At 53.5% G+C, this 5,000-nt stretch overlaps 1 non-coding gene across 1 annotated transcript in view; it reads right to left on the bottom strand.

Annotated features, from left to right (window-relative positions):
- The window catches only part of LOC126318070 (small subunit ribosomal RNA), a 1,893-nt gene extending 226 nt beyond the window's left edge, over nucleotides 1-1,667 (bottom strand). Inside the window, exon 1 of the ribosomal RNA XR_007557153.1 lies at nucleotides 1-1,667. This exon is cut by the window's left edge and continues 226 nt beyond it. This is a non-coding gene — a ribosomal RNA (small subunit ribosomal RNA).
- Nucleotides 1,668-5,000: the final 3,333 nt, after the last annotated feature.

The raw sequence follows: 5,000 nt of genomic DNA, 5'->3' as shown, positions 1-5,000 counted from the left end.
TTCCTCGTTCATGGGGAACAATTGCAAGCCCCAATCCCTAGCACGAAGGAGGTTCAGCGGGTTACCCCGACCTTTCGGCCTAGGAAGACACGCTGATTCCTTCAGTGTAGCGCGCGTGCGGCCCAGAACATCTAAGGGCATCACAGACCTGTTATTGCTCAATCTCGTGCGGCTAGAAGCCGCCTGTCCCTCTAAGAAGAAAAGTAATCGCTGACAGCACGAAGGATGTCACGCGACTAGTTAGCAGGCTAGAGTCTCGTTCGTTATCGGAATTAACCAGACAAATCGCTCCACCAACTAAGAACGGCCATGCACCACCACCCACCGAATCAAGAAAGAGCTATCAATCTGTCAATCCTTCCGGTGTCCGGGCCTGGTGAGGTTTCCCGTGTTGAGTCAAATTAAGCCGCAGGCTCCACTCCTGGTGGTGCCCTTCCGTCAATTCCTTTAAGTTTCAGCTTTGCAACCATACTTCCCCCGGAACCCAAAAGCTTTGGTTTCCCGGAGGCTGCCCGCCGAGTCATCGGAGGAACTGCGGCGGATCGCTGGCTGGCATCGTTTATGGTTAGAACTAGGGCGGTATCTGATCGCCTTCGAACCTCTAACTTTCGTTCTTGATTAATGAAAACATACTTGGCAAATGCTTACGCTTCTGTTCGTCTTGCGACGATCCAAGAATTTCACCTCTAACGTCGCAATACGAATGCCCCCGCCTGTCCCTATTAATCATTACCTCGGGTTCCGAAAACCAACAAAATAGAACCGAGGTCCTATTCCATTATTCCATGCACACAGTATTCAGGCGGGCTTGCCTGCTTTAAGCACTCTAATTTGTTCAAAGTAAACGTGCCGGCCCACCGAGACACTCAACTAAGAGCACCCTGGTAGGATTTCAACGGGGTCCGCCTCGGGACGCGCAAGCACGCCTTCGGCTCGCCCCACCGGCAGGACGTCCCACGATACATGCCAGTTAAACACCGACGGGCGGTGAACCAACAGCGTGGGACACAAATCCAACTACGAGCTTTTTAACCGCAACAACTTTAATATACGCTATTGGAGCTGGAATTACCGCGGCTGCTGGCACCAGACTTGCCCTCCAATAGATACTCGTTAAAGGATTTAAAGTGTACTCATTCCGATTACGGGGCCTCGGATGAGTCCCGTATCGTTATTTTTCGTCACTACCTCCCCGTGCCGGGAGTGGGTAATTTGCGCGCCTGCTGCCTTCCTTGGATGTGGTAGCCGTTTCTCAGGCTCCCTCTCCGGAATCGAACCCTGATTCCCCGTTACCCGTTACAACCATGGTAGGCGCAGAACCTACCATCGACAGTTGATAAGGCAGACATTTGAAAGATGCGTCGCCGGTACGAGGACCGTGCGATCAGCCCAAAGTTATTCAGAGTCACCAAGGCAAACGGACCAGACGAGCCAATCCGATTGGTTTTGATCTAATAAAAGCGTCCCTTCCATCTCTGGTCGGGACTCTGTTTGCATGTATTAGCTCTAGAATTACCACAGTTATCCAAGTAACGTGGGTACGATCTAAGGAACCATAACTGATTTAATGAGCCATTCGCGGTTTCACCTTAATGCGGCTTGTACTGAGACATGCATGGCTTAATCTTTGAGACAAGCATATGACTACTGGCAGGATCAACCAGGGAGCTGCGTCAACGAGAGCTGAGCAGCCGGCCGCCCGGGAGTGTGTCCCGAGGGCCCGCGCGAACACGCAAGCGTCCGCTCAATTATTCTGCAAACAGGAGGAGGCTGAGCTCCCCTGCACGATACACCTCGAAACCCTCTCAGGTCCCGGCGGCGCGCAGCGCCGTCCTAAGTACTTGGTCGGGTTCGAGAGAGGCGCAATCGCCCGGAGATAGGCGAGTAGACGCTTTCAGTGCGAACACCCGTGCTCCCAACTGAGCTTGCCGCTGCCGACAGAGGCCCGGGAGCGTGCTGTCGTGGCATTGCCGGCGGGAAACAACACGCGCCACCTACGGTGACCGGCAGCTCCAACGCCAGCGCCACAGAAGGGCAAAGCCCCACTTGGGTGCAGAAGCGAACTCTCCCAGCACAGCGCACGCGCCAACACGTCCGCAGAGCTGCGATACAAACCACCTGCGAGAACCGCTGGGGGCGACCGAGCAGCAGACGGCGTCGCGACGCCGAGTGCCGGGCGGCGGCGCATCCTCAACGCACACAGTCCGCAATCGGACCAGCACACTGCAGATGTCCACCGCGCTTCGCACCGGGCTCGGCAGAACCCACTTTGGCCGCCTGGCGCCGCGCGCAGGGTGCGCCGGCGCATAGCTGGGACGCCAGCCGGGCCCGTCGGCCGGCGCTCCTGCCACTGGGCGCCCCCCACCAGCCGGCTGTAGTGCGTGCGCTCACGCAGCGCGCGGCCAGCACGCCGGGCGGCCCCCCCTCACCGGCCGGGGACTGTCCCGCCAAGCCACAGCCTCGTATCGCTTCATACCCACATGGCCAACTCAGGTTCGGGGGCATGGCGGGTACCGCCGAAACAACCGGTTCACAGATGTACCGATCGTCGCTATCACCGATGCACCTGCAGCGCGAACAACCGCTCAACAACTGATTTCCAGTTCATTTGCGGATCTTTGGCAGCAAACGTATACGTCAATCTACATTTGCGAAATCTACGATTCTGGCATGCCTGCATGTTATGTGTCACGACACGCTACATCAGCCCACATACACACTGCGGCATGTACACGAGAGAACACGTGGAAGATGGTCCGCGCATGTGTGCAATGTCCCTTGCGCGGTCGACTGTCAACCGGCCTCTGTAGCATGTCGCAGATGTGGAACGCGGTCCACCGTGCTATCATGTTGTGTGGGGCAATACGATTAAATAGGAAAACCCTCGTCGCTACATCAACAGACGGCTCACGCTGATTCCCGGCAGAGGGAGGAGGGGGGGGGGGGGGGCCAACATGCAATACTTTCGTCCGTACCTACTTACCACATGTCTGTACGGCGTACAACAGTGCAATCTCGCTGTAATGGGGAGACGAGACAAGTAGCATCGTGCACAACATATGGCCCTTATGATTCGCCATTGTAGGGCGCAGCCGGTGTACGGTCAAGCATGTGCCACATTATGTCACTCAGTACGTAACGACGGATGATCAGTGTGGGTTACGCGTACATCAGCGGACAGTCCACACAGGCCGTACCACAACGTACACTGACTGCATCGACAACCGAATGCAACTGAACAGCTGCAAGGCTCATTTCACAAACAAACGCCTGACCGACCAGCTTGGAAGGGCAGGAGGGGAGGGCGATATTCGTTCTGTAGCGGTACACCCTTCCAGTGGTTAGCGGGACTGTGTAGAAAGTACGCAACACTCGAAAGACCTTTATGTGAGGGTACGCACCATGGCATCAAGAAATACACATGACACCAGAGGATCCAAGCAGTGAACTATGTTCAGAGGGTTGCTGTTAGGCAAAGCTACATTCCTGTGACGTTACATGTGACAGTTAAGGTGCAGTGTAAGTTAGGTTAAGGTGCAGTGTAAGTTAGGTTAAGGTGCAGTGTAAGTTAGGTTAAGGTGCAGTGTAAGTTAGGTTAAGGTGCAGTGTAAGTTAGGTTAAGGTGCAGTGTAAGTTAGGTTAAGGTGCAGTGTAAGTTAGGTTAAGGTGCAGTGTAAGTTAGGTTAAGGTGCAGTGTAAGTTAGGTTAAGGTGCAGTGTAAGTTAGGTTAAGGTGCAGTGTAAGTTAGGTTAAGGTGCAGTGTAAGTTAGGTTAAGGTGCAGTGTAAGTTAGGTTAAGGTGCAGTGTAACTTAGGTTAAGGTGCAGTGTAACTTAGGTTAAGGTGCAGTGTAACTTAGGTTAAGGTGCAGTGTAACTTAGGTTAAGGTGCAGTGTAACTTAGGTTAAGGTGCAGTGTAACTTAGGTTAAGGTGCAGTGTAAGTTAGGTTAAGGTGCAGTGTAACTTAGGTTAAGGTGCAGTGTAACTTAGGTTAAGGTGCAGTGTAAGTTAGGTTAAGGTGCAGTGTAACTTAGGTTAAGGTGCAGTGTAAGTTAGGTTAAGGTGCAGCGTAACTTATGTTAAGGTGCAGCGTAACTTAGGTTAAGGTGCAGCGTAACTTAGGTTAAGGTGCAGCGTAACTTAGGTTAAGGTGCAGCGTAACTTAGGTTAAGGTGCAGCGTAACTTAGGTTAAGGTGCAGCGTGGGTTAGGTTAGGGGCCAACGTGGGTTAGGTTAGGGGCCAACGTGGGTTAGGTTAGGGGCCAACGTGGGTTAGGTTAGGGGCCAACGTGGGTTAGGTTAGGGGCCAACGTGGGTTAGGTTAGGGGCCAACGTGGGTTAGGTTAGGGGCCAACGTGGGTTAGGTTAGGGGCCAACGTGGGTTAGGTTAGGGGCCAACGTGGGTTAGGTTAGGGGCCAACGTGGGTTAGGTTAGGGGCCAACGTGGGTTAGGTTAAGGGCCAACGTGGGTTAGGTTAAGGGCCAACGTGGGTTAGGTTAAGGGCCAACGTGGGTTAGGTTAAGGGCCAACGTGGGTTAGGTTAAGGGCCAACGTGGGTTAGGTTAAGGGCCAACGTGGGTTAGGTTAAGGGCCAACGTGGGTTAGGTTAAGGGCCAACGTGGGTTAGGTTAAGGGCCAACGTGGGTTAGGTTAAGGGCCAACGTGGGTTAGGTTAAGGGCCAACGTGGGTTAGGTTGCCAGAGATGTGTCAAATCAGGATGTACGTTTGGCTGGTGTCAGGTGGTGGGTTGGTTCGATGCCTTTATAAGGGGTGTGGCCAAAGGGTATTTTATTACTTGTACCTTTTGTGTTGTGGCGTGGCGTTGCGTCCTGTGTTGATACTGGGTGGACCACTGTGGGTGTTGCTGGCTGATTTGAGCTGCGTTGTTTGCGGGTGATGTGAGACATTCTGTCTTATTAGTGGACGTGACGTTCCTCTTGTCGTTGTTTGGATAGTGTCCTGTGGCAGCGAGGATAAAATGGATGTTGTTGAACGATA

The sequence above is a fragment of the Schistocerca gregaria genome, unplaced genomic scaffold (assembly GCF_023897955.1).
Source record: "Schistocerca gregaria isolate iqSchGreg1 unplaced genomic scaffold, iqSchGreg1.2 ptg000652l, whole genome shotgun sequence".
Taxonomy (NCBI): Eukaryota; Metazoa; Arthropoda; class Insecta; order Orthoptera; family Acrididae; genus Schistocerca; species Schistocerca gregaria.
The sequence above is the reverse complement of the archived record's forward strand: the minus strand, read 5'-3'. Positions and strand labels throughout refer to the sequence as shown.